Source organism: Tenrec ecaudatus, chromosome 2 (genome assembly GCF_050624435.1).
Source record: "Tenrec ecaudatus isolate mTenEca1 chromosome 2, mTenEca1.hap1, whole genome shotgun sequence".
NCBI classification, from domain to species: domain Eukaryota; kingdom Metazoa; phylum Chordata; class Mammalia; order Afrosoricida; family Tenrecidae; genus Tenrec; species Tenrec ecaudatus.
The window spans coordinates 276228281-276252780 of NC_134531.1; the positions used below are offsets into that span (position 1 = coordinate 276228281).

General features: G+C 41.9%; 1 pseudogene; it reads left to right on the forward strand.

The window, feature by feature from the left end:
* The first annotated feature begins 13838 nt into the window (after nucleotides 1-13838).
* Nucleotides 13839-16011, forward strand: LOC142440619 (inhibitor of growth protein 1 pseudogene; annotated as a pseudogene).
* The last annotated feature ends 8489 nt before the right edge of the window (nucleotides 16012-24500 follow it).

Sequence of the window (24500 nt, forward strand, 5' to 3'; positions counted from 1 at the left end):
AACTGTCAAGAGGATTCCTTTACTTTGCTGTCTCAACACTTTAACATTCCCTCTGAAGAAACTTAGGCATCCCTAAAGGAGCTCTCCCCAAGGACTGCTATGGTATTGCGAAAAGTAAGTATGGTGATCATACAACTCTGTGGGTGCTATGGGCTAGATGTTAGACTACCAGGCATAGATTCTACCGTTGGAATTTTTGCAATCAATCACATTTTCAACTCCGAGCAAATTCAGGAAAAGAAATACAAGTTTTATTCTATTGTTCGGCACTTGAAAAGTTCTTCAACGTTGCAGATAATATCCCAGATATCTATGTATATACTTCTGTTTGTCAAAGAATTTTATAATAGCAAAATTTCCAGGAATGACTAGCTCAGGAGCATCCATTAGAGACAAGGAAGACAAGACTATTGGGCACAGCATCCAGAGTTCAAATAACCTCATCTGTTCTCTGTTCTCATAGTTTCTGGGCCAAAGCAAAACAAACAAACGCCTTGTGGTAGAGTTCATTTCAACGCATAGTGATCCCATAGGGCAGAGTAGAATTTCCCCTGTGGGACTTCTAAGTCTGGATTATGGTGTTGGCTAATAATATTATATGTACTAAGAATCGCCTGAACTGAATAATGAACAAATCGGTCTTGGAATAGGTACGACCAGAATGCTCCTTAGAAACGAGGATGGTGAGACTTCATTTCACAGGTACCAGGAGGGATCAGTCCCTGGCAAAGGGCATCGTGCTTGGTAAAGTCAGGGGTCAGTGAAACAGAGGAAGCCTGGCAATGAGGTGCGCTGACAATGTTGGCAATCATGGGCTGGAACGCTGGAATGCTTGGGAGGATCGTGCAGGTAGGACGTAGGGCGGTTATGAGGGGGACGCCACTTGATGGTACCCAACACCAATCTTGACCAAAGCAGACAACCTCATCTTTTTTAGGGTCAGCAGCTGAATTCTTAACCACAGCACCCCCAGTGCTTCTTGAAGATGACATAGCATCTACTGATTTGTCTGGATAAATATCTGTGGAAAAGGATTTAGTGTGTATATGAAGATATGATTGACTAATCAATCATTAAACCAAGTGTATACTGACACATGTCTTATTGCAAGATCAGGCACCTTTAATATGGTGTGCACTTTTTCCATAAAGTATTTTCGGAGATTGCCAAATGGTTGTTTTCATTATTGGAGGCAGCACCCATTTCGGGCAACCAGACGTGTAACATTACAAAACATTGCCAGGCCTCGTGCCATGTCGACAATCGTTGGTATCTTCATCCGTTGTTGCAGCTACTGTTTCAATCCACTTAACTGAGGGTTCCCTGCTCGCTGACCCACTACATTTGGCAAGCATGGGACCCTGTCCTAGCGACTGGCATTTCCTGAGAACACGTCCAAAATCGCTCTTGCTGCAGAGCCAGTTCTGACCTAGAGACACCCTATGCGAAACACTGCCTGCCCCAGCGCGGTCTTCACCATTGTGGTTATGTCTGAGCCCATTGTTGCAGCTAATGTGTCCCTCCATCTTGTGGTAGTCTAGTACATTAGAGAAGCAAATCCACAGAAACTCATGTATAAGAGAGTGTTTCATATAAAGGGTAAGTGCACATGAAGAAAACATCCCAACCCAATGCTGCCCAAGCCCACAAGTCCAACATTAGCCCATATGTCCAACACCAATTCACAAAACCCTCCTCCATTTCACAAAACACATGCCATGGTGCCAACTGCAGCAGGAAAACCGAGTCAGTGAATGTGTAAGCATGTCAGCACTGGCAGGGGTCTCCATATGGCTGCTCCTGCACCCAGGGGTAGGCTGCATGTGGCTTCTCCTCAGGGATGTCTTGCAGGAAGTGAGCTTTACACGCTGAAGCAGAGACCTGCTAAGGTAACTGCACCCTGCTGTGACCATCACAAAGCAAGAGACCCAAGAACCAGAAGGCAAGGCTCACTGAGCCATTTATCCCTCTGCCCTTCAATTAACCCCATATGTGTTTACCGGCGAGGTTGACACAATAAACTAACTCACATCTTGTTTAGTATCTTTCTCTTTTTCACTGATGCTCTGCTTCACCTAGCAGGATGTCCTTTTCCTAAATACACGAGATGAAATTCCACCAAACACCCTGGTAAGGAGCATCCTGGTTATACTTCCTGTAAGACAGATTTTTTTTTGTTCTCCCAGTAGTCCATGGTACTTTATATATACATTGGCAATTCTGTAATTGAAATGCATCTCTTCCTTGGCCTTCTTTATTCATCCTCCAACTTCCATATGCTTAAGAGGAGATTGAAGACCCATGCAAAGCATATGGCTTGGTTCAGGAGAATCTTAGTCTTTAAGGTGACATCTGTGCTCTTCACCACTTTTTAAAGGTACAGCAGATTTACCTAATGTAGTACACTGGTAGATTTCCTGACTGCTACTTCCAGGAGCCTTTATGGGGACTCCAAGCTAGATGGAATCTCAACAACATCAGTGTCCTCTCTGATTATCTACTGTTCCAGTCCTGGTTATTTTTGTTTCTTTCCTGTTGAATTGTGATGTTGAGTTGTAAAGTTCAAAGTAAGCAAATGGAATCTAGCTGTCCTCCCGTCTAAGGAACATTCTGGTACATTTCTTTGAAGAGTGATCTGGGGGTCCTTTGGGTAGTACATGGTGTACTCAACATTCTTCAGGAACCAGCAAAGCTACAATGCAAATATTTCCTTTCTTTAATGGCCTTCTTCCTCATTATCCAGCTCTTACATGCATATGAGGCAATCAAAAAGAGCTTGTCTTGTCTCAGACAACCTTAATCATCAAAGAATTGTCTTTGGTTTGTAAAATGATAAAGAGCCCTGTAGTAGTTTATTGTCAACTTAATTGGCCCAGAATTATCAGTGGTGTGGCAATAATCCCCATGCTGTGGGTTAATATATCGTCATCTCCATAATGGGATCTGCTATAAGCAGCCAATCAGTTATAAGATTAGGGTGGGATATAATACTATTGCATAAGTCACTGTTCTGATGCATTTGGAAGGAATATTCCTTTGGAGTGTGGCCTGCTTCCAGAATAAGTGGACATGAAAAAGCTGGCTTTGTGTTTTAATGTGTCTGGATCCTGCATCTGACTTATTGGCTTCACGTCTTCTGGAATTGAGTCAATAGCTTGCCTTATTACTTGAGAACCCTGAGAGTCGTCAGTAGTTTGCCATCTAATCTGCTGCCCCCTTACACATTTACCTCTACAGACACCAATGTGTCACTTTCATGCAAATCTTGGGTTCATCAGCCCCACACCTGCGTGAATCAGGAGATGCCTCCAGCTTAACATTTTACCTATGAACTTGGAACCTGCCAAGTTTGACTTGCCACTTCTATAACTGTTTGTGCCATTTCCTTGGTAGGTATAATGTTATATAATCTATTCCAATTCTTCACATTTCAAAACTATTATTTGATTTTATTTATATTTCTTTGATTGCTATGACATTAGAGAGTTAACTCTAATATCAGTCGACATATGGTATTTCACATTTTGTGACCTATTCATGTCTTTTGCTAAAATTCTACTCGACTATTTGATATTTTATCTTTTAAGATATTTATTTATTAAATTAGAATATAAGTGAAGCTAGGTTTTATGAGATACATTGGTATCATCCATATTATTTTTTCAATTATAAAATCAATTGAGAGGGACACAGAAGAATCTGTAGATGGTAGTAAATAGTAGCTTTATGATAAATCTGATATCAGATGCAGTTAAGTTGTTATAGCCAAATGAAGTTGTGAACACTGCCTCTCATCATGTGAAGCTCTTAACACAACCAAACACTGGACAAATCCGGATCTGCTGAATAGACAGATGTCCTAGGATGGTGGTATTACATGGCTCCAGTATAGCGTGTGAAGACACAGCTGAACCCCTACAATTTCCAGCTTTCTATAAATGTGTGACTTTGCTGACTACAGTGCATCTGACCTAAGGCTTGGCATTTTCAATCTCCTCGTATGTATGAAAAACCTCAACGATGAATAACAAAGACTGGAGAAGAATCTTGGCATCTGAATTATAGTGGTGCTAATGATGAATATTGAATATACCTGGATCACCAAAAGAATAAATCAATATTTCTTGGAAGAAACGCAGCCAGATTGCTCCTTAGCAGCATTGATGGCTACACATTTTCTCACAGACTGTGGACCTGTATCAGTTAGAAACAGCTGCCGATGAAGGCCATCATGTTTGGTAATGAAGAAGGTCAGCAACAACAACAAAGAGGAACCCCCTCAGGTGATGACGGGGCAGTGGCTGTGACAATGGGCTGAAACACAGGAGTGCTTGTGAAGCTGCAGCAGGCCCAAGCATCACTGTGAGTTAGAGCAGACTGGATAGCACCTAACAACACACACACTATACAAGTAGGAAATATGGACTGACATAAAATGTTTTGTGTTTTGTTTTTAATTTAAGGACCTCACATTTCCTCTACAGTGCTGGTTCTCAACCTGTGGGTCATGACTCCTTTGGGGGTCAAACGACCCTTTCACAGGGGTCACCTGATTCATAACAGTAGTAAAATTACAGTTATGAAGTAGCAATGAAAATAATTTTATGGTTGGTGGGGGGGGGGGTAACCACAACATGAGTAACTGTATTCAAGGGTCACATTAGGAAGGTTGAGAACCACTGTGCTCTATAGGGATACATAAGCAGCAGGCTCTAAATAATTGGGGGTCTATATTGAATAAAGTCATGAGAAAAAACAGTATACCCAGAGCTCTCCCTAAACATTCTAAGCTATTTGTTCTCTTAATTCATTGAATTTAACCATTATGCCAGTTGTTAAGATTGTCAATGCCTAACGGGATGGTATTGTCCCCTCTATGGGAAATGATAGCAGTCTATCAAATCAAAGCAGCTTACACCTCTTAAAGCCCACTCTCCAATCCCTGTCACTACTCTCTTGGATTTCTCCTAAGTCTGCTGTTGAGCAGATTACACCAACCCCCTTGAAATACATAAAATCAATCAGAACTCTGAAAATGAACCGTAGGATCACTCCATAGCTTAACTTGAAAATGCACCCCTTGTTTTATTTCCCATTAACCTAAAACTCACTGTTATAATTCCAAACTTGTAGCGAACCCTACAGGACAGACTCAAACTATTCTGCAGGCTTTGCAAGGCCGTCAATCTGTATGGGAGCTACCTGCCCAAATGTTCTTCCATGAAGTGACTGGTAGGGTTAAATCACCTACCTTAGATTAGCTAACAAAGTGAAGTTAGCTAAAAAATCAATCTTTCTTAAAATCTAAATGAAGTTAAATAAAACAAATGCCCACAGATGGAAATAAAGCAATCTTGTCTTTATAAGTTAAACTCCAAAGCCAAAAAAAATATCAAGCTAGTGTCTAAAGACAATACCCCCACCCCCACCCCACACACCCCCTAATTTTGTATTCTTTCAGTATTCGCCCAAGCAGTCCATGCCTGAGTGGAGTTTGGCTCACCGCAGTGGTTATCCTCAACTCATAGTCTATGTGAATTTTCCCAAGCCAATAAAAATGATCAGAGACCACTCTCATCAAAGGGTATATTATGGCAATACCTTGTATCATATCTGAAAGGGAAAGTTCACTTAATTATCCCACTTTCTCAGAGATATTTAGAACTTGCTGTCTGTTTGCGACCATTGGAAAGTCCCTGTGGTGATAACCAAGATGTGTTAGGTACCTTCTTCTCCTTATACCTGACACTCCAAGTCTTTGGAAATTTATCATTTTACTTTCTCTGTTCAGCCCTATTTCTGGTGTTCTTAGCCAGCCCAAAGGGTAGATTCTTTCTAAATATCTTGGTTTTTGTTCTTTTCTGTTTCTCTGAGGCACTTCAGGGTGAATTCCAACATTTAAGTGAACTGAGACTGTTAGCCATGTACATCACAAAAGAACCCCTTTCTGTATGATGAAACCAAGCACTGCTATCAAGTATATTCTGACTCACAGGGACCCTATAGGTAAGAGTAGAAGTGACACTGTGAGTTTTGCAGTCTTTATGGGAGCAGAACACCTCCTTCATCCTTGTTGGCAGAGCTGGTGGATTCAAACTTCTGGTCCTGGGGTTAGTCCGCTGGTGGATTCAAACATCTGGTCCTGGGGTTAGTCTCCAAAATGTAACCCATTACCCTGTCAGAGTTCCTTTCCTTAGGATGCCTGCTGGTGTGTGTATGTGTGTGTGTTTGTGTGTGTGTGTGTGTGTGTGTGTGTTTTAAGTTAGGATGCCTGCTGGTGTGTGTGTGTGTGTTTGTGTCCATATGTGTTTAAGTTAGGATGCCTGCTGATGAGTGTGTGTGTGTATTTAAGATAGGATGCCTGCTGGTTGTGTGTGTGTGTGTGTGTGTGTGTGTGTGTGTGTGTGTGTGTAAGATTCTGGATGGATACAGGAGTCCTAGTGGTGCGCTTAGTCAAAGCACTTGGCTACCGACCAAGAAGTTGGCAGCTGAACTCAGCAGTCAGCTCACAAGATGAAGATGGCGCAGTCGGCCTACACAAAGATGGACAGTCCTGCAAACCAGCTCTACTCTGTCTCACTGGGTCACCGTCAGTCCGAATCAACTAGAAAGTAGTGTATTTGCCTTTGGTTTTGATGTATGCTTTCATAATGGCCACCAATGTGTACTCTCATGAATATTGTATTAGGATGACCATTTCATCATACCCTCACCGGCATATATTTTGTTCCTGATCTTTGTGCTCTGTGGATGCTTCTATTGTCTTTTACTGGGGAAATGGGTCACTACCTTCAAATTTATTTCCAACTCATGACAACCACCCAGGACAGGGTAGAACCGGGGCCATTTTATTTTCAAGGATGTCCATTGTGATGGGAGAAGACCACATCATCTTTTTCCTGCAGAGTAGCTGGTGGGCTTGAACTGCTAACCTTTTGGTTAGTAGCCCACTACCCCATTAGAGCTTCTCAGTTAGACGCTTGTCATGTGTCCCTAAGATGGAGCTCTATTGAATAATCTGTAGTCAGTGGCATGGAGATGGCTCCATTTGACCTCCTCTGGCTTCCCTGTGGCCACGAGGCAGACCTCAGGCACTCTTCATCCTCCAGCCTTTACCTACTCTGACAGCAAGAGTTCCTCCCACGGCATCGGCTTCTGTGCTGGGTTCAATACTTCTCTGCTGTGGCCGCACAGAGCTCGCCATGAATACTCACACATGAGAAGGAGTTTCTAGTGTAGGGGACAAGCCAAGATCAGAAAACATAAGGGTGTTTATTGGCTATTGGATTTATGGGTTATTATGTTATTGGTCTACAAGACTACCTCTCTTCGGCCAGCAGGCAAGCCTCTCTCACGTCCATAGTTTCTCAGCCACCTGGTCCCTTTGCTTCCCCTTCCATGGGCCTGGCAGCCCCCTGGTTGCTCTGCCTCACAAGGCCGTCATTTGCTCTGTCTCATGTTCTCCTTGCCTTGGCCTCTCGCTGCAGCCTGGCAGGGTGGCTCTTGCTGGCCCTGGTCTCTCCCTGAGAGGGATAGATGAAATCCCATATATACAGCTTTAGAAACTCTCCCTGGGGTGGCTTTGCATTGAAATCCACTTGATGGCATTCGTTGGCGTGGCTAGTAGTATAAAAAGCCACTCAGTAACAACCTTAACTACTCTTTAGATAAACGACTTCCATGTCTCTATTTACTTGTGGGCAATATTAATAATGGGTAGTGTTATTGAATATTATTCTGTACCAAGCACTCTAATCATGGTACAGCATGGCTTTTCTTACTTAAGGATAGAAACTGGTTATAGTTTCATCTTCATGCAACAATAATATCCATGTTTCAGTGCCCATTTTCATAAAGTTCCACATTTGACCTTTCCATCATGAGGATGTAGATTTGTAAAGGAAAAACAAAACAAAAATCATGAAGGATGCTTTTGTGCCCTGGAACACTGCAATACACAGTATCTCCAGAAGAGGGCAAAGCAAGCCGTGTTGTTGGACTCGTGGAGAAAGAGTGCATCGACTGGAAGGCATTTTCTCTCAATACATGGATCATACGGAATGCTTTGTACATGGCAGACAATAAGATATTTTATGAAATTCCAGAATAGAAGAGAAAGGAAACACATTCTTTATTTGTGTCATCTCTATGTAGAAACTTCTTATTGCAGGTCACTAATTTGCTCTGCAGTCTGATACCCTCCATTTTAATTCGGTTCGTTACAGTGTACATACTTGGAGAGTGAAAGTTTGGGACAGGGAAGAAGGTGAGGAGGAGGTGATTAGGTATCTCAGGTGCTTAAAAGAGACATATTTAGCTTTGAATCACACCTTCTTTTCCTTTCAGGCTATGTGACATTTGGCAAGTCTCCCCACATCATTCTTCCTCTGCTTCAAAGCACCATTCTTCTCTCTCCACTAGAGGCTGCTGTTCTTCCTCATCTGTAGTGGTCATTCATATTTTAATGGATATTTTAAAGACCAAGTGCTTCCCCTCACATTCAAGGGTCCATTTTAAGGAAGTCCTTTTCTTGCTGCACCTAGTGAAACAGATCTGCCGCCGTGCCCAAGGGATTCCTTTTCCAATTCTCCATCGTATTTCCTGTGCCCTTTCATCATTTGTGTTGGTGTTTCTCATCCTCCTCTGAGCCTCTTCCACCAGACTGTAAGCTCCATGGGAACAGAGCTGGCTCCGCACAGATGGAGCAGCACATAGAAGAAGACACCTCTCCCTCACTCAGAGCCTCACTCCCATTCAGTCAGTTCTGGCTCAGCGACCCTAGAGGACAGAGTGTAATTGCTCCTTCGGGTTTCCAAGGCTGTACGTCTTCACTGGAACAGAAAGCCTCGTCTTTCTCCCTGGAAACCACTGGTGGGTTTGAAGGGCTGACAATCTAATGCATACCCACTACACCACCAGGGATCTCAGACACCTATATATATCAACCGAGTGGAAAAATAGGTAAATCATGGAGTCGCTTCAATAATCAAAAAAGATTATTCATTTATGAGTAGCCAAGTATAATTCAAAGTAGCTGAGTATGATGCAAAATGTTTTCAGGGTAATGTGTTATTTAAAGTGACAATGTCGGGGAGAGTTGTGTGTGTTTCTTATAGGCTTTCAAAGTAGCAGGACTGCTACGGCTTCTCCTGTACAGGGAGCTTTCTGGGAGACATTTTGCCTGCATCTTTGGTCCTAGTACTAGCAGGATGTCTATGACAGTCTCCAGAGCCTTCATCCAGAATGACGAGTGAGAATGCTGGTTGTCTTGAAGCCTCTTCCTCATATTCTTCAGGGTCCATGGTGGCGCTGTGGGTTGGGCTGTTCACTGTTAGGTAAATTGTGTCAACCCCCAGTATTCTGTGAGAGAAAGTTGAGTCTGTCTGCTCCTATAAGAACTCGTGGTCTAGAAAATTCTATCAATACGGTCCCCATGAGTCATAATGAACTCAACGGCAGTGAGTTTTTTGTGTTTATTCTTATTCTTTGTTCAGCAGTGCCCTATCTTCACAATGAACACAATCTCTCTTAATGGATGGTTAGCATCTTTCAATCAGTGCCCCCAACATCGGGTAGCCCCGTCAACAACGGAAGGAAATGCTGCCCAGACAGAACTTGCATAAACCATGGGCTTTCCTTCCTTTGGCTGATGTTTTGGAGAAGTATCTAGGTCTTTGTTTCTAGATGCTTATATTCTGACAATAACAACTGTAATGCTTTTATAATAAGCAGTCCACACCCCTAACAATATGCCCAGTGCCACTCTGAACCAGGGTCAGAGTTCTTTTAATATAGGCCTTTCTAGGGGATAGAGACGCAGGTTTCAAAGGGCTTGGGGGTTTGTCCTGGATTTCATCAATACCCCAAGTTCCTTCTTCCCACTGGAGGAACACGTTTTTTGTCCTTCTGAGTTTATGTCTCGCCATATCAAAAAGATGCTGGCACTGTCATTTCAGAGTTTTAGCAGTCACGATTGCCTCACACTGGAAAACACTGTACCCTAAGAGCGTGTGATTCGAAGTCTCCTGTGGGAATCCTTACTCTCCCTTAGCAGAGGAAGACAAAGGAATGTTGCCAGGGATCCTTTTGGGAGTCGCTGTTACCTGATGGGATGAGTAGCTTGTTAAATTAAGTGACCAGCAGATGGTGCTCAAGGAACAGACAACTTTAGCTTGCGTGGTCACGCAGAACGCTCACTGTATTTGCAGTGAGAAACAGTTTTTTGTCAGTCTACTCCCATAAGGATCACAGACTCGGAAAGCCTATAAAGGCAAGTCTAGCACCTTGCCGGGCTTCTCCGAGTCAGAATGGTTCAATAGCAGTGGGTTAGTGCTGGGTAGGCAGCCCTGCGCCTCTCTAGCGAGAACAACGAAGCATTGCCATCCAATGGATTCCAACTCACTCCCGCCCTGTATAGGGTTTCCTACCACATTGTCAGGAGAGACGGGTCCCTGCAGAGGGGCATCATGCTGGGTAAAGGAGGTGTGCAGCGAAACAGACGTAGCCCCTCGACGAGATGGGTTGACACCGTGGCTGAAAGGAAGGCTCAAATATAAGAACACTGAGGCTGGTGCACGACAAGGCACTGTTTTGCTCTGTGGTTCATAGAGTTGCCAAGAGTTGGAGCTGATTCGCTGGCCCTAAACAACTACTGCCTGGTCTGGATGAACCATGCTGTCCTCACCGAAGCAGAGAGCCTCTCCTTCCTTCTCAGTTTGCTATTGTTGCAGAAAGAAGGAAGCTCAAACTAAGCCCGCATAGCTTGAGTCACTATTTTTCTGGTACAGGTTTGTGGAAGCCGTGATGGCAGTGAGTTTGGTGTTTTGGTTTGCAATGAAATCAAAAAAGCACTATAGCATGCACTGCACAGGTAAAACGGAAAAGTCCAAACTAACGGTCATTGATCCAGTGGATTCCACCTCATAGCCACCATGTAGGACAGAGCAGAACTGCCTCCGTGGGTCTCTGACACTTTACATGGCTTCACCTGCTCATTTCCTGCGGTGCACCTGGTGGGTCCACCCTGCCCCACGTGTCAGCAGCCACTAAGCCAGCAGCTCTCCTTCCCTCACAACCCCACTACAGGGGCGCCTTCGCCACTGTGTCTCCTGTGGCGAGAACCCGCTGTGAATGGTTTCGGGTCCTCTGGATCATCCCTAGGCAAAAGGCTGCATTCTTGTTAGAAAACGAGTAATTGTTTTCTGTACGATCCTTGCCTTTTTTCCCTCATCTGTTTCATGGTAGCATCTGAATGCTTCCCGAATCTGTATATCAACTTTGGCAAAAACACTCAGCATGGGGCTTTCAAGCAACGGGAAGCCTCTGATTTAGTGAAACATGTGAATCCTTTCACCGCAATTTTTCTTGACAACTTCTGTCTCTCCTCTCCCTCGTTATTTATTTCTTCCGCAACATTTCTTTCCCAAATCCATCAAGTCCTGAGCTGTCCATCCCGTTCTTCACTATCTGTGCCCTCTTCCACATCAGCGGTATCACGTTCTAAATTCAGCTGTCCTGCTGCTGCACGATGTTTCACCAAACTCTTCCCTCCTACTGTCTGGAGCAAATGCTTCGAGCGTTCCCGTGACTCCGCAGTTTCTGTTCATAACCCTTGCCTGCCTTTTCCCATAGCACACTTCCAGGAAGACACGTTCCAGGGAGCCTGTTGGCCACAAATGCACTTTGTTGGAACACAAATACGTCTTAAGCTGGGGATGAGTTCCATTTACAAAGCATGCTCTCTTGCGCTTGCTCAGTGCCATTGAGCTGGCTAGGAGTCGGGGCCACCCTGTACTGCAGAGGAAATCTCCACCCTCACAAATGTTCGCATATTTGAGCACATAGAGCAGCTGACAGATTACATCAAAAGTATGCAAGAAACGCAGCATCCCCATGTAACTCCCACCTGAACAGCTTCTCCAACTATTAACGGTTTTCATTCCTGTGGTATCGCTGAAACAGCAGGTGAGCTAATGTTTGACTCAATCAAACCCAGCTCTCCCTGGCATTGAGGCAATGCCGATCCATAGCAATCCGATAGGACTCGGTAGAACTCCCTCCTGTGAGTGGACAGTTCTTAGGGGACTAGAACTCTTAGGGGAGTAGAAGGCCCCACCTTTCGCCCTTGGAGCAGCTAGTGGTTTCAAACTGCTGGTCTTGTGGTTCACTGTCCAATGCCAATGTATAACCCACTATGCTACAGGGTTCCTAGCAAGCTCATACAGGTAGATGATTATGAAGCAAAATTCATTGTTTACAGTAACATTAACTCTATGTTGGTCGGTCCTATGAGTTTTTTTCTTTCTTTCTTAACAGTTTTATGGGGAGTTAATTCTCATGTAATTCAACAATTCAATCACATCAAACGAGCTGCACAATCATGACTGCAGTTTTGCAACATTTTCTCCCTTCTTGTACCCATTGTTATATTTCCGCATCTCCCCTCAGCCTCCCTTGCCATACCCCCACAGAAACATGAATCTAGTTACTGTCTATAGATTTACCTATCCTGGATTTAGTTATACATAAAAATAGTTAAAACAACAACCAACGGACAAGAATAACAAATTAAAACGGAGTTTTAAAACTTCAATCTAAAAGAAAGCAGAAAAGATTTCAAACTAGAACAAATGTCAGTGGATCATAAGAGAGATCAAATGATAGGGTGCTAAATTTTAACCTCACAGCATCTGTAAAACTCCACTTTCCAATGCATTCTTAATGGTAACAAGGTATTCACATTCCTGGTCCATGGTCAAAGGGGATTCTCCATGGATTTGATCCTTCACTTCTTAAAAAAATATTACTGGTATGGATTGTGATAAGAGTTATATGAGTCCCCCAACAAAATGATTAAACAATATATTATTGAAAAAGCTTCAAAGTGGGTCTAAAGGGAAATTGAAAGATAAGATATTACATTTTGGGGTCCTATGAGTCAAAATCAACAGTTATTATTATTGGCCTATTATAATTATGAAATATGACTCATTTTAAACACATATCTACAATATTAAAAATGTACTATATAATTTGGACCCTTCATTTATAATACATTTACCTTTGCTTACTTAAATATTTTATGGAATGAACTTTCTATAAAATATGTTATGATGGTTCTATTCTATTTAAATGACAAGGTATATTTAATTAATTGAAATAAATTTAAATGAAGCATGATTTAATTCATTATTAAGACTTAATTTACTCATTATTTTCTATGAATGGCACGTCCTGCTACATTATGTTGATATTTACATTTAAATGTAACTTTAAAAAGAAATCATATTATAACTATTTGAAATAATGCATTCAATTATATATACATCTATTTAACAAAGGGCTATGCATTAAGCTGCTGACCACAAAGTCAGTAGTTTGAGCCAACAAATCATGCATGGAAGAAATGCTGAAAGTCTCAGGAATCAATTCGACAACAGTGATAGTGTTTGTCTTTTATAGTCAGATGTGTTTTGTTCTACTTACAAATGATTTTTGAAGACAACTTAATAGGTGATCTTGAGAGCAATCCTCTCTAACCACAGCTTTAGTGATATTTTTATACCTCTGGAACATTGAGCAAACATCAACAAAACCTTAGGAATGTACCTCTGAGTATACAGAAAAGATAGCATTGATTCTGAAGTTAACATATAGATATAACACCATTCCATCTCTACACATTTTTTCCCATTCAAGAACAATGATTCTAAAATTTTCTTGTAAAACTAAATGTCCAAGACTATAAAATAATATTGTGAAACAAACAAAAACCATGGGTTTTCAAAGGTAAAAAACCACACTTACCTGTTACTTTGTCAAACTATGGTCGATTGCACATGGCTGCGTTGCTGGAAGCTATGCCACCGATAATTCAAGGACCAACAAGGTCACCCATGGAAAGTAGGTTTCATTCGTGTGTCCAGACTTATAAGACTAGGAAGAAGAGGTCCAACTTCTGAAAATGTAGCCTCTAGAAACATTTATGAATAGCAACAGAGCATAGCCTGATGGGGTGGAAATAGTGCTCTGTCTGGGCCAGGATGCTCCGCGGTTAGGGACTGAATCCCCTGACCATGTGATCTGACAGAATGTAATCAATCAATCCCATGATAAGAGCTGCTGGACACCAAGTAGTTCCTCAGGCCAGCGCCCTGATGATATCTTTATGAAGATGTGGGCTACATGATATTTAAGTAGACACTCTAGAGAGCTTCACTTTTCTTGCTAGTCTGGGTTCCACATCTGTCACATTGATCTCCAGTTTGGGGGCCAACAGTCTGATAACCCTAGAAACTATAAATGACCTGCCATTTCACTATCAAATGAGTAGCCATTAAAGGCTGTCAAGTTTGAATTTGTTCCACTCTGTCAGCCATCGGCAAGATCTACTGACATCCGCTAACTTATGGCTCATTGTTTTTTCTTCCTGCTTCCTGGTACTCTGGCCACTTCCATCTGACTCAAAGACTTGAACTGAACTGTACTTTCCACTCCTAAAACTGTATGAGCCATTGTCCTTCAAATAAACGTGATTGTGTGTGTGCGTGTGTGTGTGTATGTGTGTACGCGTGCCAACATGGCACCTATAAGAAGATATGGGTGGAGTTTAACCTGTCAATCAGGCAGTTTGATGATCTCCTTTGGAGGTGCGACCTCTCTGCCTTCGCCTTCATGCCAGTGAGCCTCTCTGAGACCTGCCGGAGCCTTGTGGTGACCTGCGCCATTGGATCCACCTCTGTCTTGCACCCACTGGCCTGTGATTCCTGCATTCTGCATCATTGCATGTGGTTAGATGAGCCTGAAAAGGGACTTAAGGCCTGGTGTTGGACGTATGGACTTGAGTTGGGCAGGGCTAGCATGTCTTCCTGGTGTATAAAGCTTCTTGATGTAAAGTTCTTTCTTACACGTCTATGTGTGCCATTGGATTTGCTTCTCTAGTCAATGCGGCCTAAGATAATGAACTTCTCTCTATATATACCTACGTAAGTATCGCTGCTTTTGCTCCTCAAGAGAACCCAGCCTAATGCAAACCTCTCAGGTTGGGAGGCACTCAAAAGGCGACTGGAGAAAAGTGCATCCAAAAAGAGAGTCCACCTCAGAGCTAGAGGAACCAGCTCCGGGCGAGCTTGCTGGAGCAACTGAAGTGAACCGGCACTACCTGGGCCTCTGGCCCACGGGGAGGTGCACACAAGTCCTTTGGCCTTGCACTTCTCCTGACCGAGGGCTCAGCAGCCTGGAGGTGAGGACTGCCTCCGCTGGGTGATGCCTGGAGCACCCCCAACCCCCACCCCCTAGTGGCTGTGTGGTGGTCAGCCTCTGGTGCCTTCAGCAAACAAACCCTAAAAGAATTAGGTGGATGTTATGTGAGATTTAAACACGAGACCAGTGGTACCCAGAAGAGGAGAGCTCTACATTGCATTCAGAGAGCCCTGATTCAGAGGCAGGAACTGGGCGATGACAGGATTCAGATTGTGAGTCAGATGGCAGAGCTGGTTGAGGACTGGACCAGACAAGTGGGCAGTCAGGTGGAACTATGTGATCAATGATACCACGGCAACAGTGGCAAAACCAGCCAAGAATCAAAGAATGAGACTGCCACTCAAGCAGAAAAGCCCACGAATAAGAGTTCCCGATGACAGAGCAACAATGAGAATCGAGAGAATGCATCCAACTGTCGCGATGACCATGACATACCGTCAGCAGCATGGAAGCAGAAGAAAGTAAACAGGTCAAAGAAGAGGAAACGCTCTAATGGCCAAGCAGAGAGAGAAGCCTCTCCTGCAGACCTTCCCCTCGACCCGAATGAGCCTGTGCAATCAGGTCCCCCACGGAGAAATGATAGGCTGTGACAATGATGAGAGTCCCCTGGAGTGGCTTCATTTCTCATCCGTGGGAGTTAAGCATAAACCAAAGGGCAAGTAGGACTGTCCCAAAGGTAGAGAAGACAATGAGAAAACAATGGGCAAAGCCCTGGAGAAATCCAAAAAAGAAAGAGCTTACCACAGGTAGTTTGTGGACATTCATTGAATAGTGAAGAAGGAGTAAAAAGATGTGTTGTTGATGTGTAAGGATTGTAAAATGTGCATTTTAAAGATTTTTAGAAAATGAACCATTTCTTTCATAGGGGTGGCAGGGAAAGTTTCCCTTTGTTTTCGTTGGTACTCATGTATAAGAAGACAGTGGTCTGTGGATCAACATTTTAGAAACTACAAATAGAGGTTTGAGTTAAACTCTCGTGTGAGTCTTTGAGGGATTTCCCCCCCCCCCTTTTTGGTGACTTGGAAAAAACATAATATTAAAATGTGGAAAGAAAATTCATTTAGCTAATATTTTTTTAGAAAAATAACGTTATTACTTTATTTTTTAAAATACAGAATCCATGACATTGATGTGAATAGAGTAAAACTTTCAGGCCTTTGCTAATGGGAAATGTCTCAACATGAGAAGAATTGACTTTCAATAGCCATTCATAATTGGAAGGTGGTATATACCAAGGATGAACAAAGGAAAATTAGAAGTCATAAAAATATACCAGAACTTATAAATATTGATATAGTAGGCATTAGTGAGCTGAAAAAGGAACCCTGGTGTTGTAATGGTTATGCATTGAGCTTCTAGCTTCATGGTTTGAAGTTAAAAACTGCCAACTTCTTGTCAAAAAAATGATGGGGCTTTCTACTCCCTTAAAAAGTAGTCTCAGTAAACTCACAGGGACACTTATACCCTGCCCTATAGGCTCACTGTGAGTTGGCATTGACTGGGTGGTGGTGAGTGAGTGAGTGAGTGAGTGAGCTGAAATGGACTGATACTGCCACTTTGAATTGCAAAGTCATACGGTTTGCTATGCTAGGAATGAGAAATTTAAGAGAAATGACATCACGTTCACGATCAGAAAGAACATGTCAAAATCACAACTCTGTCTGCCATAGGATAATATACATAAGTCTCCAAAGAAGGCCAGTCAATACAACTACGTTATTCAAAAGTATGCCCCTACCACTCCAGCCAATGATGAAAATGCAAGCGTCTCATCAACTTCTTCAATCTGAAATTGATCAAATCAAAGTGTATTAGAATTCCTGGTGATTGGAATGTAGTACGTGAAAGTTGGGGAGGGGGTGGGTGGGTGGGAACAAGTTGGAATATGTGGCCTTGACAAGAGAAAGGCAGCTGGAGATACCGTGATAGAATTTTTTCATAACTAACTACCTCTTTGTTGCAAATATCCTTTTTTCAGCAACATAATTGACAATGATACATGCAACATTGAGATATAGAATACAGAGAAATCACATTGACTACAATTGCAGGAAGAAACAATGGGAATCTCAATATCATTAGTCAAAACAAGATCAGGGGATGTCTGTGGAAGAGACTACCAATTGTTCATGTGCAGATTCAAGTTGAAGCTGGAGAAAATTAAATCATGTCCACAAAAGCTAAAATACAACTATGTCCTACCTGAATTTACAGACCATCTCAAGAGTAAATTTGATACACTGAACATGAATGACTGGAGCTCAGATAAATTATGGGGATAACATCAAGAATATCCTACATGAAGAAATCAAAGTGTCATTAAAAAAAACAGGAAATGAGGAAAGCGTCAAAGTAGCGGTCAGAAGAGATTCTGACGATTGGTCTTGAAAATAGAATAGAAGGAAGAAATGAAGAAGTGAAAGAACTGAACAGAACAGTCCGACACGAGAAGAAAAAGTCATGCATTGTGAGGAACTGGGCAACGACTTGGAAAGAAATTCAGAAAGTGAGACCATGCTCAGCGTTTCTCAAGCTTAAAGAACTAAAGGGAAAAATCAATATTGAAATATTCTATGGGCAACATATGGAATAATGCAGGAAGAATCAGAAGAAGGTGAAAAGAATTCACACAGTTGTTATAACAAAAAAAAGTGATCAACGGCCAACCACGTCAAGAGGTAGCATATGCCTAAAAGCCAATGATACTGAAGAAAGAAGTCAAAGCTGCACTCAAGGGCATCAGCAAAAACTAAGACTTTATAGAAATTGATGAAATAACAATTGTAGGTTTCAACCAACTGACATAGCATTCGAATAATTTACTCTCAAGAAATTTGGAAGACAGCCTCCTGATCAGCCAACTGGAAGAAATCCATATTCATGCTTATTCCAAAGAGAGGTGACCCAACAGAATTTTCAAAGTATCAAGCAATATCATTAATATCAGCTTCAGGTTAAATGTACCTGGAGATACCTGGAAAACTGCTGCAGCGGTCCATCGACAGGCAGCTTCTAGAAATTCAAGCTGGATTCAGAAAATGAAGAAGGAGAGACATCAGTGCTGATGTCAGATGGATCAGAGAATATTAGCAAGATGTTTACCTCTGTCTCATTGACAATGCATAGGCATTTGACTGAGTGGATCATAACAACACATGGAAAACTTTGCGAAGAATAAGAGCTCCAGAACACTTAACTGTGCTCATGGACACCCTGTACTACACAGGACAATAATATGTCACTCAAATAGAACATGGTAATACTGTATGCTGACACCGGCAGGCTTCTCCCTAAGGGGCAGTGGCTCTCATGTATGCTCAGGAGAATCTTCCCATTCACCACCACCTCTTGGATAACCTGGAAATGTAGGCTGCTTATACTCCCTTCCCCTTATTTTCCCAAGTCCAATCATGTCCACTACCTTTCAGAGACTCAAGAGCCGCTTCCTGAGGAGTGCAAGCCTAGTCATGATCACTCACCCTCTAAGAGGAACAGATGTACCTCACTGAGGGCCATAAATCTAGTTAACCACTTCCTGCAAGCAACACATGCTAACATGTATAAACTTGAATATGCCCACCATCCCCTTCCCTGAAACACAGGTGATTTACAATTATATGCTTAAGCCTGGCCTGCCCGTCATTCCTTATGGAGGTGAGGCTGCTTATACCTACAGGTCCAAGCTCCACGACATTTATCAGATCCCTGAGATGGAAACTCTGGCCACCAGTCAACTAGCAGTGAGCACACAGAGCACCTGCTTCACCAATCAACAAGCTTGCTCCCAGGATTTACATCTTAGGTTCAGGCCAGATAGACACATTTGCTCACTAACAATTCCAGTCACATCCTGACAGGAAGCAGGTGGATCTCTGCTAAATATGAAACGAGAGAAGGTAATATCCTCATTCTTGTAGCCCTAGATGCATCTGACATGGCCCCAAACCCATGAATGCATCTGCCTTTTCACTTAAAACTATTGATACCTCAACATCCACTGGATACAACTTTATGCCTGTACAGTGGGCCTGTCCATTTGCATTGCCCTCTCCCGCGGTAGATACAGAGATGTTCTTCCCTGATCTCCAGACAATGCACTAATTGCTAATACCAACATTGAAGGGCCTAACAGTCCCATAATTACATTGGAAGTAACCTTAACACTCTACATGTGCCATTCAATATCAGAGAAATGCATTGCTTCTCTACTGCCCCTCAGTCTGGTAAGGGAAAATATTCAAGTCTGTCCACAGAAGGCGAAGCTAGGATGAGAACCACCACAAGCACTAGTCCAGAGAGCTAATTATATGAAATCAACAAAGCCCTGCTAATTTTCAATTTTCTTAAGACTTCTTCACAAGTAGCCACTGTGGTAAGCTTGGTAGCCACAAGTAGCCACTGTGGTAAGCCACTGTGGTAAGCCTCTGTGAAAATCTCTCAAGATTACCCACTTTGGATTTTGGAATCCTATAAAATAGTAAACCTAACCGTCTAGGTTAATCTTGCTGCCTTTAATTTAACTGGCATAGAAGATGCAATCAGAAACCATTCTTTTGATTGCCTTTCTTTAAGACACTACAGAAATGATACTAAGATAATCAAGTTACTGAAAGAATTGGTTTACAGTCATCCCCTAATCACAGACAGGGTTTAATATATTTCTTTGGAATAAGCTGGTGGATAAATGTATTGAAATCCTAGTAGCAATACATATTGAATTACTTTCACATTTAACTGTCATATTACTTTCATATCAATATATTAAAATATGTCTGTGATTAGTAGATGATTACAAACTTTCGAAAATCAAGAACAAAAAAAAAATTCTGAGAGAAACTCATGAAAAATGAAATAGCACCTTGCAAGGAACCAGTAAAACAGAGTTGACTTCTAAACAGAAAACATGAAGGCAAAAAGATAATAGAATGACACATATAAAATGATAAAAGGTAAGAGTTACCAACCAAGAATCATATATCCAGAAAAAGTATAAGTCTGATATAATTGTGAAACTAAACAAGTTTAGATTAATAGAAATTAAGCAAATTTGTAAAATCCAGATCTAACTTACACAAAATATTCGAGTCCCTTAGACAGAGAACCAACATCAAACAGCCACCTGAAATTAAAATACATTCTCCAGATTCCAACCCAGATAACGAAGCCCCAGATGTAAAATAAAGCCACAAAACTGAAAACAAGAAGTCAAAGATGTCAATATTTAAATGATTATAATTTTAAAACAAAAGAAGGGGATAAATGGTGCAGTTACAGATCTTCCATATGAAGAGAAAGTGAAAACAATATCAAGATATGCTTTAAACTTAGGAAGATAAAAGTAAACTTCAGAGTAATCACAAAGAAAATTAATAAACCTACTCACCAAAGTAAATATAATTAGAATGATTCAATAAACACAGCATCAACCATGAAGGATGCAAAAATAAATCCATAACCAAAAGAACTCTGCACATATGATTAAGTGAAACAGACACTGTTGATAACACACACGCACATGCATGCACACAACTGCAGCAGTAATTTAGACCTCTCAATAATCATACTGAAAATAAAGGGTCTATATGTACCAGTCAAGAGATAGAGAGTGGCATATGCAATTAAAAAAAAAAGAAAACAAACACAAAAATTCAGGACCCATCAAGAGACACTTTAGCAACTAAAATAGAAATAGATTAAATAATCAAAGGATAGAAAAATGTATCAAGCAAACAGTAATCAAAAAGAGCAGAGTGACAATAAAAAGTGTGTGTGTAACAAAGGACATTGTATAATGATTAAAGTGTAATAACCCCAAAGGATATAACCATAGTACATGTATGCACTCAATGACAGAGTTCCAAAGTACTTAAAACTAACAAACATTAAAGAAAAAGCAAATGATTTTATTTGAAACCAATGCTGCCTCAGGATAAAGGCACAGTGTTTAAGCTTCATGGGTCAGTAAACTTAGATCTCTAAGTGCCTAGATTACACTCCACAAATAAACCTCCTGTCACAAGGTTCTCAGCTAAACCTATTCTGTGGGCCAGGAATCCCATTATTCTGTCTCATGCTGTTTCTAGGCTCTGCTGCCTATTCTGATGTTCCTCGGATGCTCCTGCGGTGTATAACTCTGTCTCATGGATGGAAGAGGATCAGGGTACAGGAATATTGAGATCCAAAGGATGTGCTACCTCCTGGCTTTCCTTTCTTTCTTTTTTTTTTTTTAAGAGACAGTTTTAGATAAAGGGTAAGTGTACATTAAGTCAGCATCCCAACTTAAGTCCAAGCACATAATTCTGACACCAATCCAATCCACAAAGTCTTCCTCCATCTCACAAAACACACACAATGGTGCCAACTGCAGGAGGAAGGCTGGATTAGTGAGCGTGTAGGCGTCTCAGCACTGGCAGGGCTCTCCACGTGGCTGCTGCAGCACCCAGGGCTGCATGGGGTAGGTCCATGTGGCTTCTCCTCAGGGATATCTTGCAGGAAGTGAGTCTTGCCAGCTGAAGCAGGCTAAGGCAACTGCACCCTGGTCCGACAATCAGAAAGCAAGAGACCCGAGAACTAGAAAGGGGAGGCTCACTGAGCCATTTATCTCTCTGCCTTCCAATTAACCCCACATGTGTATATCGGCCAGGTTGGCACAATGAACCTTAGCGACCTCAGTGGTCTAGTTGCAGTCTTGGGATCTTTCAGAGAGCTCTTGGAATCCTCTAACCAAGTCCATGAACCAGTGGCGAAACCAGTAATTTTTTACAGAAACAGTGACGGAAGCATACCTTTCTTCCAAGGATCTGGTGGTAAGCTTCAATGTGAACACTGAGATTAGCATCTGATTGCCCACTGTGTGCTTCACCCCTAGACCTGGTCAGATGTGACTTTCACACACCGTATATCAATGTTTCCACCCAGTAATTTTGTGGGAGCTACAAACACTATGGCTAGAAAACCAATTAAAAAATTCACTTTAAAATATTTGTAAAATTGTAGAACTTAAAGTGAGTTTAAAACAGTCTTAGAATCAAATGAGAATAAAAACAAAACCTACATAAACCATTGGGACATAGCAAAATTATTGCTCTAAAGAGTATATACCGGAATAAATGCACACATTGGAAAATAAGAAAAGGCAAAAATCAATAACATAACCTAAAACTCCTACAAAAAGAAAAGTAACAGGAAAAGAAGTCCATAGCTATAAGAAGAAATTGAGGACAAAACTCAGAGCAGAAGTAAATTAAATAGAAAGCAGAAGATCAATAGAATCAACAAAATTAGAAGTTCAAGTTTCTTGGAAAGAGCCAATAACATGGACAGCCACTGAGTAAATTCACACAAAATTATCATCATGGTTCTTAAATTTTTTTTTCTTACTTTTAGTGGGGGCTCTTACATCTCTTATCACAATCTGTACCTTCATCTAGTGTGTCAAGCACATTTGCACATATGCCACCATCCTCATTTTCAGAGCATTCTCATCCCACATGAGCCTCTGATATCAACTTCCTAGTTCTTCCCCTTCCCTCCCCAACCCGTCCTCTCCCTCACCAACCTTTGAGAAACTATAGATTATTATTTTCATATCTTACATCGCCCCTCACCCACTTTTCAATTATTCATCTTCCTGGGAGGGGTTATAGATTGATCCTTGTGATGGATTCCCGCTTTCTCCCCACACCTTCCCCACCTTCCCCTAATCCTCCTGGTATCTCTACTCTCCTCGTTGGCCCTGAGGGGTTTATTTATCCTGGATTCCCTGTGTTGTGGGCTCTTATCTGTAGCAGTGTGAATGTTCTGGACTAATCCGATTTATAAAGTAGAATTGAGGTCATGAGAGTGGGGTGAAGGAAGCACCAAAGAACTGGAGGAAAGTTGTATGTGTTTCATCAGTGCTATACTGCACCCTGCCTGGCTCATCCTTTCCTGTGATCCCTCTGTGAGGGGATGTCCAATTGTCTACAAGTGGGCATTAGGTCTCACTCCATGTTCCCCTCCCACCCCTCAATTCACATTGGGTATCATTTTGTTCTGGGTCTTAGATGCCCGATACCTGATCCCATCAACACCTCATGATCACACAAGCTGATGTGCTCCTTCTATGTGGGCTTTGTTGGTTCTGAGCTAGATGGCCGCTTGTTTATCTTCAAGCCTTTAAGACCCCCAGACACTATATCTTTTGATAGCTGGGCACTGTCAACTTTCTTCACCACATTTGCTTATGCACCCATTTTGTCTTCAGTGATTGTGTAGGGAAGGAGAGCATCACAGAATATCGGATTATTAGAACAAAGTGTTCTTGCATTGAGGGAGTCCTTAAGTCGAGGCCCAATGTCCCTCTGAAACCTTAATTCTTAACATATAGGTATGAGTACATAGTTCTAGTCATAGTTCTATTCCCCTCTCATTATATATATATATGTTTACATATGTACATGTCTGTATTTAGACCTCTATATATTCCCTTTGCCTCCTAGTCCTTTCCTCTAGTTCCTCTATTTCTTTTTACTTTCCTCTTGTCCCACCATCATGTTCAGCATTCATTCAGGTTTAGTAATTCCTCACTCCTACAGTGCCCATGATTAAGCCCTTCTAGGCATCCTACACCCTTATTTCCATTGATTTTAGTTCATTTGTTGTTCTCTTGTCCCTGAGTTGGTTCTCCTGACCCCTTCCTTTCTCCCTTTCTCCCATCTCCCCTTCTCCCCTATTCCCCAGGAACCATTGGTCCCGTTCTTTTCATCTCTGAATTATTTATCCCGCCTACCTTATCAAGATAGACATGCAGATACATTAATAAATGCAAAAAAAAAAAAACCAGACAAAGCCAAATAAAACAAGAAAGGAAGTCAAAACCAACAAAACAATAACATCAAAAAACCCAAAATAACAATAACAAAAAGAAAGCCACTGACAAAAATGGAAAAGCCTATAAATCGTTCAAGGTCTATTTGTTGGTCTTTATGAGTGTTTTCCAGTCCAGTCTGATAGGGTGCCACCCTCTGTCTCCAAAGTCTATTTTTGGTATTCCCTGAGAGTTTCACCACTCTGCTCCCCCTGCTGCTCTGCTGCATGCCCTCAGTGTTTTGCCCCAATGCGATGGGGTCAGATTGTGTACTTTTCCCGCACCGTGTCTCCATTGGTGTCCCCTGCAGCACTATGTTTTAATGAGAGACATCGCGTCTTGTGGTGGGGCCAGCCCTATGGTCCTCTCTGTGCTTTGTCTGCTCTAAGCA